General features: G+C 38.6%; 1 pseudogene; it reads right to left on the reverse strand.

Moving 5' to 3' along the window:
• Positions 1–6438: 6438 nt before the first annotated feature.
• Positions 6439–10653, reverse strand: LOC119803000 (annotated as a pseudogene).
• Positions 10654–16285: the final 5632 nt, after the last annotated feature.

The following is a 16285-nucleotide window of genomic DNA, read 5'->3' on the forward strand; positions in this document are numbered from 1 at the left end:
GTGGTCTCCCTCCCAGCAGGGTACCTGCCAAGGTCATACCAATAGTAAAGTATTCATTAGTCCTGTGAATCAGATAAATCACACATGTTAAAAACCAGTACAGCCAATCATGGAAAAAAATTCTCCAGGCAAATTCTATTCTGTGGTCATAACTTAAAATATATACCTGATAAACAGCCCTCATCACTCAGAGATCATGGATAATATGGTATTTAAATGTTTAACTGTTAAAAGCCTTTTCATAACACAGACACAGGTTGGTTCCTAGCAGCAGCACCCCATTGCCACCAAAGAATACAGGAGACAGATGGGCACAGAACAACATCCATGCACATTTTGCTTCAAGTGAAAGTGCTAACCACTCTGTGGAACTGCCTTTCAACTAAACTCCTGAACATCTCCAAATAGTGGATCAAACTGGCTAGAATCAACAACCTAGATGCTCAGGGCAAGTAGGCTTGTCTTCCTACATATTTCCTAATCCATAGAGTCTTCCAAAGCCTGGCAGGTCCTGCTCCAACATAAGACAAATACAACACTGATGCTTCTGCCCATAATAAATATGGAGGAACTTAAGGTGTGGCTCTGGGAAGTCATTTGAGTAAGTTCTCTCTCTTTGTAAATTCAATAATCATGTAAAAATGTGTCCTTTTGAAGACATCTGATGCAATTTGATGGATGAGAGGTTTTTCCAGTTTAAAAGGACAACCTCACCTAACACATTTCAGTATAGTTTCTTACGATCTTCTTAATACAAAAGGAGCTTTAAGTTATACAAATGCAGGTTATCAGAGTGTGTACCTGCAAAATTATAAAGGGCTGAGGACATATACAAGTTATCAAATGTCTCTTTCATGCTGCATTTCATACTCTTCTCAAGATTTTAATTCTCATTGTTCATTTTCTAAAGATAATTTCATTAAGCAAAAACATCTGTCACAGTCATTCTGGCATAAATATGGTGCTCTTAATACAAACACAAAAAATTTTTGTGACTTCCATGCAATCTAATTGAAGAATTCATGCTAAACAAGTCAGATACACAGCTCTCTCACCGGAAACAGGTCAGACATAACCATTCTCTCAATTCTATGTTCCAGACGTCCTCCTTTTCCTCAATTACCATGACCTATAAATATAAAAAGTTTTTCTTCCTAAACTTAATCTTGTCCTCTGTACTGCCAACAACCTGCCTGGTCAAAGAGACACTGAACAATTCCATATCACAAACGCAGGACAGGAGCAAAGCAACTAGCTGCCCCAGGATGAGACCAACACCCAGCTTTCTCAGGTCTCCTAGGGCTCCTGATATCCACATTGAATTTTACAGAATCAAAGTGGGAAGTACACTTGAATGCATTGGCACAGGAGACCACTTCCTAAATATAACCCCCACAGCACCGACACTGAGAGAAACAATTAATCAATGGAACCTCCTGAATTTGAAAAATTTCTTTAAAGCAAAGGATATGGACAACAAGACCAAATGACAGTCTGCAGAAAAGGAAAATATCTTCACCAATCCCACATAATACAGAGATTTAATCTCCAAAATATACAAAGAACTCAAGAAATTTGTCATCAAAAGAACAAATAATTCAATAAAACATGGTATACAGGCCTCAACAGAGAACTGTCAACAGAGGAAACTAAAATATCTGGAAGACATTTAAGGAAATGTTAAAAATCCTTAGTCATCAGAGAAATGGAAATCAAAACCACTCTGAGATTCCATCTTACACCTGTAAGAATGAACAAGAACAAAAACACTAATGACAACTTATGCTGGAGAGGTTGTGGGGTGAAGGGAAGACTCCTGCATTGCTGGTTGGACTGAAAGCTGATACAGCCCCTTTTGATGTCAGTCTGGTGATCTCTCAGAAAATTAGGAAAAAAGCTTTCTCAAGACCCAGCAATACCTCTCTTGGTTATATATCCAAATGATGCTCAATCATACCACAAGAACAATGTGGATAGAAAATTGTATCTATTTCCTTACAGTTTGTTTTCCAATTTTTGAGTACAGTATGATCTAATAATTCTCTGTATTTCATCAGGAACTGTTGGTATGTCCTTTTTTCGTTATGATTTTGTTAATTTTGTAGTTCTCTCTTTGTCTCATTGATATTTGTCTTGTTTGCTTTGTTCCTCTTATATTGGTTTCAGCTCTCATTTAAATTATTTCCTGTATTCTACTCCTTCTGGGTGAGTCTGCTTCTTTTTGTTCTAGAGCTTTCAATATTCAAGTCACTAGTGTGAGCTTTCTCCACATTCTTTCTGTAGGCACTGAGTACTATGTACTTCCTCTTAGCACTGCATTCATAGTGTCCTATTGGTTTCGGTATGTTGTGTCTTCATTTTCATTGAATTCTAGGATTATTACCTAGTATGTGGTCAGTTTTATAGAAGGTTCGATGAGGTGTTGAGGAGAAGGAATATTCTTTTATGTTTGTGTGGAATGTTCTATAAATGTTTGTTAAGCCCATTTGAGTCATGGCATCTGTTCGTTCTCTTATTTCTCTGTAAATTTTCTGTCTGGCAGACATATCTAATGGTGGGAGAGGGTTGTTGAAGTCTCCCACTCTTAGTATATGGCACTGAGGGTCCACTGGATGTGACCTAGTCAGTTGGAGGAAACTGAAACTGTACTATGGGGAGATCTTTTGAATGGTAGAAGAATGGTTTCCTGAGCAGCCAGAACCTTATTGCCTCTTTAGGTAGGAACGACTGAAGAGAGCTCCTTCTTCCTAGGTTTCTTTTCTTCTGCATACAGAATTTTATGTGAGAGTGTAGAGATACACTAAATCAGGCTCTACAATCCTGAACAAAATTTGATTCAGGAAAGAAAGAATGTCATTTTAAGGTGACATAAGTATAGGGTGCTTTCATTGATCTTGTTATTTTTCTTGTAATATTTGTTGTCCTGGCTCTACCTTATGCTGTCAGGTATCAATCTGTAGAGCTTTATCCATTCTTACCTAGTACTCTAGTGGTATTGGACAATGTCATTCCACTAATTCCAGTAATTTTAATGATACATTTCCCTATTACCTATGCCATTTTTTTCCAATAAGCAAATGTAATATTTTTCATAACCTCCCTTATCTTATGACGGCTCTGTCCAATTTGGTATGTATTACTCTGGTTCTCAAGATCAGCACAGCAAAATGAAATTACAAGTCCAAATTCCTTGAACATTATCTTTCACTGTTATTTCTACAAGCGGGCCTCTACTCAGAGTGGCTAAGTATGTTGAGATCAAATAAATGTCCAAACTGAAGATCAAGGGGAATTGTGCAGATGGGTGAAAGAATTTGTCCCCATCCTCATAAGAAGAGCTGACACCTAAATCTCTGATTATATGTCAAAACTCATGTTCATTGTGTCTTAAATTATAACACTACTTCTGGACAAGAAGAGAGATTTAGAGTCCCTCACAGGCTACCTAAAATCAATAGTTCATTTGACCTCTCTCTCTGTATACTGTATTTTCTTTATGCTATCAGTCATTTCAACCTAAACCAGGAACCCTAGAACATGGTTCATATACCATTTTTGCATAGTTGTGTGTCTTGTCACAAGATGATGGAAGAACCTGCCTTACCAAATGAAAATATTACATATCTCTGGCCTCTTGCCTTTTACATTCCACTTTTGGAAACAACTGTAAAGTCTACATTTTCTCAAGGTGATAGAGGCATTCAAAACATGTTTTACTCTTAATGGAGGCTGAGTGTTAATATTAGTAATTAATATTGGCCTGAAGAACATGCGAATGCCCTGAAGATTATCTCAGTGGTTAAAGCCATGAATACTCTTCCAGAGAGCCTGTGTTTAGTTTCCAGCACCCACATTTGTGCTTGGAAGGACCTGAGACACCAGTCCCAGGGCATCAGTGGGACTCTGCTGCCCTCCTCACGATCTGCAGACAGTGTGTTCTACATATATCTATCCAAACACTGATACAATCTAGCAGATAATAAAATAAAGTCACTTTAAAATCTGTTTTTGCTATTGACATTTTTTTTTTATTTTCTAGACATCGTTTTTCAATAGGTAAGGATCTAGTCCTGGAACTGGCTCTGTAGGCGAGGCTGGCCTTGAACTCACAGAGAAAGTTCTGCCTATGTCTCCCAAGTGCTATAAACAAAGGCATGTGCTACCATTGCCTCTCAACATTTATCATATTAGTGAAGTAAATTCGATCTATTTAGAAAAAACTCCTAGTAAAACTGAGGAGGATGTTGGAATTTATAGTCACACATTTAAGGAAAAATCTCTTAATGCTTTTGCCACAGCATTAAATACGGAGCTCAGTGTAAAGTTCCTGTAGTTACTTTTCCGAGTCTCATTGGATAATTTTCATCCCAGGTTGCTCTTTCTATACATTGTGTAGTCTGTATTTTCAATATTTTATATTATAGTATATTCAAGAAAAACACATGCAAATACACACACTACTTAAATTCCTAAATATTTCTTGAATCTGGACTGCATGACATACAACTTTATTGCTATTAAAAATATTTAACCTAACATAAGTTCATATTTCCTAAACATCCTCATAAATTTTTAGTCAGTTATGCAATAAATAAGATACGTTGTCTACTCTATACACTAAAAAAGAAATTGCTTTTTGGGTATTCTTTTATGGGGTAAAAGGTATGTAATTTTAGACTGTAGTTTTAGTACTATGAAATTATTGGGCTAATTTTTTTGTCTTTGAGTTAGGGTTTTTTTTGGAGGTGATTTATTTTGTTTTTTTCTTTAGTTTTTTCCAAACACTTTTTTTTTTCTGTAGTTTTGGAGGCAGTCCTGGAACTAGTACTTTTACATCAGGCTGGCCTCAAAATCATAGAGATCCATATCCCTTGGATTCCCCCACAGCAAGAATTAGTGTTAAGTGTAACCACTGTTTGGCAAAGGACTATGAATTCCTAAGTCACTTGAAATTTCAGTGTGAGATGAGACATGAATTTATATGTAGACATCATATTCCCCAAGCTATACTTATGAGAAAATAAAAAGATTCTTTTATATTTCATTGCCTTGTCAGTCTCTCAAAATGAGATGCCACGTTATTTAAATATTTAATGTGAACAACACAGTCACTTGTTGCAGAGAGTCTTTATACTAGTACCACAAACTGCTGATGCTCTCGTGTTGAGATGTATTTTAAATAGCATTATATGAATATACTTTTCTCAAGGCAATTAATGCTTTGTAGATTCCTATAGTCCCATATAAATTTCTGTGTTAATTTGTCCATCATTCCTAATGTTTTTGCCAAGAGCAATAATTTCTTCAAATCTAGAGTCTATAACCCCAAAATCCATCCAAGCAGTCAGATGCAATAAAAAAGCAACAAAACTTTTGAATTACAAGTTAACTTGGGTTCTCTATCCATCCAACAAAGCGGGTGCAGTAGAATAGACTCTCTAGCCACAGTGAGGGTGAGGTATTCATTAGAGCTAGAGGCATGCCTTGCATCTGGGGGTCTGAAAGTTGCATAGTAACAGTCTCAGGATTGGGCTGGAGGAATCTGCCATGAGTTGATTGGTCAGATACAGCTGCAGAAAGTTGACTATAATAGGAGACAATGGCTGGACTGCTAATGCTGTTGCTACCTTTTACCATTATCAGGAAAGTACATCTAGAGCTGCCAGCTAACTTCTCTGACTTCTGATTGGTTCCTTACCATATGGCGGATGTCTGGCAGTTTCTTCCCAGTGTTAGGAAAAAAAAAGTTCAGGCCCTAAGGTTAGAGGCTATGTGACAGTTCTCCCCAGTGATTCAGGTAAGGTCAGAGACTCAGCACATCCTGTTGAGTCAGGGTCTTACATCTTGCTGTGTCTTTTCAGTAGGCAGTCAAGGCTGCCAAAGTGGAGGACCTGTGACGGTGTGGGCCTTTTGATACTTTCATATTTGCTTCAATGTCAACACAGATAAGTCCTTTAGGCATTTTGAGAGTTTTACCCCTGGATTTTGTAAGGTTCATTACCCATTATTCACAGTGTTAAACACTTGGAGTTTTCATTTTTCTGGCTTGAACCAGAAGTGGCACTTACAGAATTGTTCATTAATTTTTATTTTCCGTTTTTTTAAAAAAAAACATTTATTCAGTGTCATGATCACACTATTACATTTAGCAATCAACAGCATCGGCGAGAAGAGGTCTACAGTAAAACCCTTTGTTGGAATGCTTTGCACTTTCCACAGAACAGAGACTAAAATAACCTGTTATACAATTAGTCACAAGTACAGTCCTTGAGGTTTTTTGCCCATACACATGAGTATTGTCTAAAACATGTCTTCTTTGTAGCAGCTAGGCCCTGCCACCACTGTGCTTGGATGAGTTCACAAATCTGTTGTCACCTGTAGCTTCCCTGTCACTTCTCTGGCTCTCCTCTCCTGCTAAGCTTTGTTTCCTGACTTTAATTAGAACCTCCTGCCACTGCCATAGCTGCTGCTGCTGCTGGAACCACCATAGCCACCTTGATTCCGAGGTTTAGCAAAGTACTGGCCTCCACCACCATAAGGGCCAGAGATTCTGCCGCCAAAGTTTCCCCTTTCATTGGTCCAAAATTTAAAGACTGATTGTTGTAATTGCCAAAATCATTGTAGCTTCCACCACCTCCAAAATTGCTTCCACTACCACTGCCAAAGCCGCCCCTGCCTCCTCCATTGTTATAGTTGTCAATGCTGCCACTCCTGCCATAGCCACTGCCCTGTTTTCCATAACCCTGTCCACCACTTCCATAGCCTCTGCTTCCTCCAGAGTAACCATGGCCGCCTCCTCCATAACCACCATCATTACCGAATCCATTATCGCCATCCCCACTGCCACCTTATCCACCACCAGCCTGGCTGCCACTGAAGCCACCGAGACCACTGAAGTTTCCCCCTTGACCAAAATTGTCATTGCCTCCAAAACTACCTCCACGACCACCACCGAAGTTTCCAGAACCACTTCGACCTCTTTGGCTGCATGAAGCACTAGCCATCTCCTGCTTGGATAGGGCTTTTCTTACTTCACAGTTGTGCCCGTTCACAGTATGGTATTTCTGAATAACAATCTTGTCCACAGAGTCATGGTCATCAAAGGTGACAAAAGCAAACCCTCTCTTTTTTCCACTGCCTCTGTCAGTCATGATTTCAATCACGTCAATCTTCCCATACTGCTCAAAATAATCTCTCAGGTTATGTTCTTCCGTGTCATCTTTAATACCACCAACAAAGATCTTTTTCAAGGTTAAGTGGGCACCTGGTCTCTGAGAATCCTCTCTTGACACAGCTCTCTTAACTTTATTTTCTTATTATCAAATCATCATCATCATCATAATCATCACCGAGAGTATAAAATCTTAAGTTATTTGAAATTTCACTGTGAGGTGAGATATGTATTTGTATGTGGACACAGAATTCTCCAAGCTACAACTGTGAAAAAATAAAAAGAATCTTTTATAATTCATTGCCTTGTCAATCTTTCAAAATAAGGTGAAACTTCTTTTGAATGTTGTTTGATACAATATAGTTAATTAATTTTTTTTCTTTTTATATATGGCTTATTTTTTTATATTTAAAAATTTCCATCTCCTTCCCTTCTTCTCCCCCTCCTCTCCCCTCCACCGATACCCCCCTCCCTCCCTCTCCTGGCCAAGGAGCCATCTGTGTTCCCTACTCTATGTTAAGACCAATGTCCTCCCAACTACCCCCAGGTCCAGGAAGGTGATCAACCAAGCTGAGAAGGCTGCCACAGAGCCCATCCATGCAGAAGAATCAAAGCCCAGCGCCTTTGTCCTTGGCTTCTCAGTCAGCCTCCACTGTCAGCCACATTCTGAGAGTACGATTTGGTCTCATGTTCCATCAGTCCCATTCCAACTGGAGTTGGTGATCTCCCGTTAGTTCTGTCCCACCGTCTCCATGGGTGAACGCACCCCTCAAGGTCCTGACTTTCTTTGTCATGTTCTCTCTCCTTCTACTCCTCATCAGGACCTTGGGAGCTCAGTCCGGTGCTCCAATGTGGGGCTCAGTCATTTTCTTCATCTATCGCCAGGTGGAGGTTCTATGGTGATATGCAAGAAATTCATCAGTATGGCTATAGGATCTGGCCTTCTCAGGGTCCATCTCTTGAGCTGCCCAAGGAACTAGTTGGGGGCATCTCCCTGAAAACCCTCTCAGGTTCATTGTCTCATCTTCAAAATCATCATCATCATTATAACAATAAGTAATTCTTCTTTTGCCCCATCTCCTAAATCAGTCATTCTTTAGAACAGCTGATGCTCATTGTCAATATTGTCGCTTTAAGATAATAAACATTCTAAAGCTGAGAAAATGTTTGAAGTCTAAGGGAACTATATCCTTGACCATATATCTAGTCTTCCATGAGGTGAAGGACCAGCTTCCAAATGACAGAATCTTGAAGGATCTAACTACTTGCTGCTCTTCAGAACTGACACACATGACAACGTGACAGAAGAGCTTCTGAGTAAATTTTTATTCATGTGTTGTTACTGAAAAAAGTGGCAAGAAACATGACATCACCATCACCAAAGAGAACAGATCCTGATAATCAGATATTCTGTGTGCATTATCATACTCCACAAGGATAAGTTAGCAAATCTTATATATCACTTAGTATATCCAAAATATTTGAATACTTAAATAGCATGGGAGAACATTTATTTTTAAGTACCAATGATTACCATGTTTAACTTTTCATACATACTTTCTGAATACGTTCTTTTATTCATTTGTTTATATTGGTGGGTGCCATAAGTGCAATATGTACATATATGCATCGTGGCATGTATGCAATGAGAAAAAAGACTGGAGCTTCGCAGTTCTCTGATTCTCCCATTTGAGTCCTGGTAATTGCATTCTGTGCAGTAGAAGAGAAGTGCTTAAAGCCCAGTCCCTCTGCTTTTTAAACTGTCTTAACAGAATCATTTGAGATATTTTATATTACTTCTTGTCCTTCAAAGTGGGCACATGCATACATGAGTGTGTGGTTCTGTATATGTGTGATTGTGAATATTCCCACAAATATTCTATTTGCAGTTAACTTTGTTGCTATTTCCCTTGTAGGTTTTCTTTGTAAATTTACATTAAGTGAAACAAAATTTAAACATTTCAGATTTATGGGGGAATGAAAATCATATGTTCACAGGGTGGTCTAGTGCAAATTTTAGGCAAGCATGCCCTTGGTATCAGTAGACTCACACTGACCAATAATGCACACCAGGAGGTTAAAGCTTGCTAATAGAGTTTTTTGGTGACGCTACATGCTGGCAGTAATCACTACATAAAAGTGAAACGAAAAGAAAGCGAAACCTGGTATATACCTTGCAAAACAAAAATTAGTATATTATCAAGTCTGTGGTTCTTCCTAAAATTATTTAACTATGTTCCTAATAACTACTATGTAGCACATAGGTGGGTCCTGAATTAGAACCAAGAATCTGAACACAGTTTGGTTGATCTTAAAAACAACCCTTGTCAGTTTCATTATGTCATTCATGTAGAGTACAGGAGAGATGTGGTGATGTTAACTCTATTGAAGGAATCTTTATCTGATTTTCATGATTAATTAGGATATTTTAATAGAATGATTGAGGAGAAGTTACTGAGGCTGGATTAATTGCACACAAGTTATAGCCAATCAGTAAGTCTAGAAACAATGTGGATATTTGTGGATTTGATCTAAAAGGAACAAAATACATTTCTTAAGGTGCTAGATGCCCACTGCTAGTAAATGTGAGAATTCTGCTGGCCTGCCATGTCACCTGGGTACCTGTTCTCTTTAAGAGACAAGATCATCCTACCATCAATCTCCCCCTTAATGGAAGACAAACTAATCTACCTCCTCACCTCTCCTCTCTGTCTCTCTATCTCTCTGTCTCTCTGTTTCTCTGTCTCTCTGTCTCTGTCTCTGTCTCTCTCTCTCTCTCTCTCTCTCTCTGTCTGTCTCTCTCTGTCCTTATTCTTCTGAACTCCCTCTCCCTTCCTGCTTCCCCCTTCTCCTCTGTCTCTCTCTGTCTCTCTGTTGCTCTCTCTCTCTCTCTCTCTCTCTCTCCTGTCTCTCTGTCTCTGTCTCTCTCTCTGTCTCTCTTTCCCTCCCTGTCCTTCTTCTGAAGAGTTAACCACTGCCTCTCCCTTTCCCCTTTTATCTCTCTCATTCTTTTCTCTCTTCCTTCTATAATTCCCTTACCCTTATATCCTTCACCATACCCACTAAATAAAACTCTATACCAAAGCTCTCTCTGTATGCCATATCTGTCTGCCTCCCACTCTCTGTGGCCTCCCACCCACCAGAGGACCTGCCAATGTCATGCCAATGTAAATCTTTCAATTGTAAGATTTCCCCAGCTGCTACAGTTAATTTACTCAAGGTAAAATTTTCTATCATTCCACTTACCTAATTTTGAATTTTTCTTGGTGAAATAGAAAAATGCATATTTTGATGTCATTTTAAATCCTCCAGTGTTTCAGTTAGGGGTTCTATTGTTATGAGAAAAAAACATGACCATGGTAACTCTTATAAGAAAAAACATTTAGCAGGGTTGGCTCACTGTATGAACCATCTGGGAAAACTCCAAACTCTTTCTCCTTCTCTGATGTCAAAATCCTCTTTATGTCTTCATCTTTATTCATCTCTGTTGACGGTACCACACTTCTTTCTCTTGGACTGGTTACATTCCCTGTTAGCAGCTATCCTTACTATATATCCTATTACTCTGACATCTCTAACATCTTGAGTTCTCCAAAGCAATCCAGGTTTCAATGTCAAAGCTTCATGAAATGGTATCCCTTAACCCCTATCCTGGGAAACCCCTGATTCTTAACCTCAGCATTTTTCCTTACGTTTGGACACAAATTGCCTAACCTCTTTATCTATGCTGAACTCTAAAACCAGAACCAAATGCCCACAGCTTCCAAGTTCAGCTGCTTGTCAGGGATGGAACATGCTGCCCTCATTCAATTACATTTTCACCAACTCTCTGTTTTTCATGGTTTTGTTCACTGCCTAGGCTTGGCTTGCCTGAAACTTGTTCTGTACACCAGGCTGGTTTTCACTTCAGAAATCCACTAGGCTGTTGTAGGAGGCCACTAGTTCATTTCCTGGCCACCCATTTCCATTAATTTGTGTATCACCACGAGGTTGTGGCCTACCAGCAAACTTTCAGTCTATCTCCAGCCGCAGATCCATGGCATCTTCCTTAACTCAGCCTTCCTTCCCAGATGCTATAGGCCAAGCCATTTTCTTTTTTCATTAACCAATATAAGCTACATGTAGAGAGAAAGACCTCCCACACCACATGACAAAACCTAAAGTCATCATGAGGAGGAAATCTCTATTTTAAAGACATGCCACCATGATCATGATAAAGGGAAGAATACCCCTATATATAACAAGTTTATACGAGGATAGTGTGCCAGTACAGGGAGAGTGCAGAATGTGTTGCTTTGGGAAGTCTGGAGGACTTTGGCTATAGAAGACATTAGTGGTAAGAACTCAGTGAAATGTTCTGTTGGAGTTTGGGTGATAAGAATATTGAGAGCAGTGAAAACAACAAAGGCCTGGGTTGTCACGTTTCAGATGGAAGCAAAGACTCTACCTGGACATTTACATTAAGAATTATTGGTTCTACAAATATGTATATATGCACATATATACATGCTACAAAAATTATTGAAAAGAGAGACCATAAATCTGAAAAGGGGAAAGGAGAATACGGGAGGTTTGAAAAGAGGAAAAGAAAGGGAGAGATGTAATTTATATTATAATCTCAAATATAAAACAATTTTTTTTTCTAAAAAAAAACAAAAAAAAAGAATTATTGGTTCTAGTTAGCTGAGGATGAAGAATGATCTATAATTAACAAGTTGTCGGAATTGCTAAAGTGAACCCTTTGCCTTGCTGGATAATGGATGCAGGCCACCTGGGGCTAAACATTCAATTTTGATCAATGAGTGACCAGCAGAGTTATAGAGGTGATAGTTCTAGGAAGTCTTTCTTCCTTAGTAGCAGACAAAAGCTGTTCTCCAGAAATGGACAAGCTTGAGCCTACTAATGCTATGAATTTAGGAGCCCCTTAAGTGGCACTGGCTTTGAAGTCATGCAGGAGTCATGCTGAGGAATGGCACTGTGTGGCAGTCGTGGAGGCCCTAAAGAGACTGCAAGAGGTGCCCTTAGTCGAAGTGTAGACCAGTTTCACCACGGCTGTCCAGTGTTTTCATGTATAAATACCACGATATGGCCACCAAGATTAGTAGCATCAATGGAGTAGAGTCATCCAGAGCCTAGGAGAAAAGATATGTGTTTTGTCAAGGGCAGAAATGGAGAAGAGACCCAAGCACCTAGGAAGACCGCAAAAATAATGAGTTCATTGCAGACATTAGGTTTTGAAATTTTACACAGGGAGATTGATTTTGGTTTGTTCAGTTTATTCCTTGATTATTCTCTCTTCAAGTAAGAAAGTGATTATTTTTTTTATATTTTACAGGGGCCCACAGGTGAGAGATTTTAAACATTTTTTAAATGAGATAGGAGACCTTCAGAAAGAATTTAATATAAATGACACGGGATATTTTTTAAAATACTGATTTTTTAAAATGTTTGAATTTGTAAGGCTGTTGACCTTTAAAGTGGTTTACAATGATTTATGCTGTGATATATTTAATAATGTTGGTTTATGAGGAACAGCAAGAAAACAAAAAAAGGCTTTCAAGAGTTATGTTTGTGCCGGGCGGTGTGGTGCACGCCTTTAATCCCAGCACTCAGGAGGTAGAGGTAGGCTGATCTCTGTGAGTTCGAGGCCAGGCTGGTCTACAAGAGCTAGTTCCAGGACAGGCCCTAAAAAAGCTGCAGAGACACCCTGTCTCAAAAAAAACAAAAAAAGAAAAAAGAAAAGAGTTATGTTTGTGTGTCACTTGGCAAGGGTTAAATTGTGTGGGATAGTATTGTGTCAACTTCACACAAACTGAAGACATCAGGTTGTGCTATAGAGCTATAGTAATACAATCCAAATGGATTTTACATAAAAACAGCCATGTCAATCCATGTAAACTATTTACATATACAGACAGACAAACAGATAGATAGGTATGGAAGCTCTGCAGGCGTCATTTTTCTAAAAATCTTTAAAAGGTAATTATCGCTACTTAGCACTCCTCATATTTCCTCTAACCTATTCTCCATCCTTAGCCATGTGTAATACTTTTGGTCCACAGTCTCTCTTTCACACTTATTACCACTCTGTATTTTCTACCCTACCATGAAAGTCACTCATGGTTCCTTATGAAAAGGCCTATTATTATAGAGTAAAAATCTTTAAGTACTTATCTTTAATAATCTTTTCCCTGGACTTTGAAGGTAGCATTACCATGCTTTCTTCAGAAAATTTATTCTCCAATACAATGAAGTTAAAATATCCTCATTATTTCCTTGGTTATAGCTGCCATTTATAACCTAATACCTTTATGTATCTTTGATGTTTCAAAAAGCTTATGATAGATCAAGTTAGCTCTCTCTGCTTCCTTTCTGTGGTTTAAGATATAAGCTGCTGCTCCAACCACCTGCTCTTCCCACTCAAGATATGGAAAGACCAGAAAGAATGTTTTGATTCTAGTACTTTAATTTTATTTAATTATTTTTGTTTATGTGAAGACAATGTCTTAATATGTTATCCTGGATAGCCTGAAATGTACTGTGTAGACCACGCTGGAGTTAAACACAAGATGAACTATGTGCCTCTGCCTCTAAAGAGTTGGAATTAAAGGTATGTGCCACCATGTCTGGACTCTGATGCTAAAATTTTACTTATGAAAGTAATTAATGATAAAAAGCAAACAGAATATTTAAAAGTGGGGGAAAGCATTTGGGGCATAGTGGCTCAACCTGTAAACATATCATTCAAGAGGTAGAAGGCAAAAGATAACTGCAAATTTGAGGCCACCCTACATTACATAATGACACTCTTTTTCAGTGTTCCAAAAATAAGAGAGGATGAAGCACAAAGAAAATTATGTGTTGGGGAAAATGAACAAGGAAATTATGCCAGTATTCAGAGCCAAGGACAAGTCCAAGATACATGAATATAATGACTATCACATGTAAGCTAGAATTCTGTGCAATGAAAAGGAGGGATTGTGGGTAAATTGAGGGTAAACATATTAGACTTATGTCAGGAATGATAAAAACAATAAGTTCACAATTCTTTACATTTCCAGATAGTGTACCCTGTACCCTTTGGTTGAATGTTAAGACCCAATAATTCCCTACTACTAGGACAGTTCTATATATTCATGTTAACTAACTATTGAAATAGGTCAGAATAAATACTCTTCTTTATACAGGTGTGGTAAGTAGTACACAGAATATTGAGTAACTTGCCCAGCTAACAATATTGTCAATGCTAGAAACAGAACAAAAAGCACACAGTACACAGGCATGGATTTATCTGTAGAGTATCATAGAATAGATACTTCCACACAGATCATACAGTTAATTTTATTCTTAGATGCCCCTGAGATGGCTATTCTCTATTTTCAACTGGATATCTAGAATCACATGGACACCAGCCTCTGTCTTGCTTGAGCAGGATTATCTACATTAATTTAATTGGGATGGGAAGACCTGTTCAGGATTTTACAAAAAAATGGAGGATAGTAGCTGAGCTCTGTCATTCATTGCTCTCTGCTTCTTGATCAGGATTGACCACTTGAGTCGAGTCTGCCACTGGGACTTTCCTAGAATGATGGGATATGTGAACCAAACTTAACCCTTTTTACCTAAGTGGGAGGGTATTTTATCTTAGCCACAGAAAAAGTAACTAATACAGCTGTTTACTTACAAGATAAAAATACTGTTCCCAGCCAGGCAGTGGTGGCACATTTTTTAAATTCCAGCACTTCAAAGGCTGACTGGATCTCTATGAGTTCAAGGCCATCTTGGTCTATAGAGCTAGTAGCAGGACAGTTGAGGCTACAAAGAGAAACCATGTCTCAAAGAAATTACAACAGCAACAAAAAGAATCATGTTTCCATCACACTTCACATATATGTCCACATATATGTAAAAACAAGTTATTATATTTTGAAAAATACTGTAAAGCAAAGCAGCTAATTTTTAGTACGTTTTTTGACAAGTTGGGAATCCTTAGCTTTGGGCTTTACACTAAAAATTGACTTTCTGTATCTTGAGTCAGGATCTCACCAATTCAGTACATCCAAAGCAAACAAATTAACAATTTTACACAATGAGTTATAACTTATATGACCAAAATTGTATTCTATTTAAAAATACAGGTATTTCTTTAGGTCCTACAGTGACCTGATGCCACTTTGACCTACACAATATTAATAGGTGAAAAAAATCTTTGTTTGGTTTTCTTATTTTGCTAACTTCCATGTAATCCTTGAATTTTGTGAGTGTTGTGTGAAATCTGGAAATCAGACTAGTCATAATTAAACAACTTTTAATCTCTGTGTTAGGAGGCAGATGCTGATGGAATAGCACAAGGTTAAGGCCAAGCTGTTCTAAAAGGAGCTTCCTGGCCAGATAGAGCTATTGAGGGAATCACCATCTTTCATAATAACAAAAGAGCAAAGACTTATTGAGAACTTGCTGCCAGGTATCCTCTCACAATTTTGACAAGGCAGGTCTACTGCACTGCAGTTTCATTAGCTATCACATATTAGGATTCAATATTTGAAAGTATATTGAGATTGCAAGGTTATAGGAGTATTTTTTATTCAGTATGCAGTAAGGTTTTCAAAATCTGGCTCAAGCTGCAGAGGGACTGACTTACAGCAGGAGAACAGCAGGTTTCAGGGAGCTCATCCCCTCCTAACAGTATTTCATGGGTTGAGATAGGAGCATCCTTATCTGTTCATTCCTACCCTGCGGCAAATTCCACCCACACTGGGACAGCTCCTGATAGTGCTGCCATGAGATAGGGAGCAGGGCATGGAAGCACAGGAGCTGAGACAGCTGCCCTCCTGCTGTAAGTGTAGATTGTAAGAGCTTGTTCACTTCTGATCTAGGGGAATGGCAGCTGTTCTTAACTTGGCTGCTACAGTAGCTACTCTTTCTATCCCCTTCCTCTATGTCCACAGACACAGCAAGATGGGATTCTTAGAGGATCTCTCCCTGCAGGTATTAGGTGTAAAGGGGGAGATGAATGAAGCAAAGACTAGGACATTGTTGGCTTTATCTATCAGCAATGAAAGATTCTCTGGAGGATTCCCTGTATACTTCTTTCTTCTTCCTCTTCAAACTGGT

The sequence above is a fragment of the Arvicola amphibius genome, chromosome 12 (assembly GCF_903992535.2).
Source record: "Arvicola amphibius chromosome 12, mArvAmp1.2, whole genome shotgun sequence".
NCBI lineage: Eukaryota > Metazoa > Chordata > Mammalia > Rodentia > Cricetidae > Arvicola > Arvicola amphibius.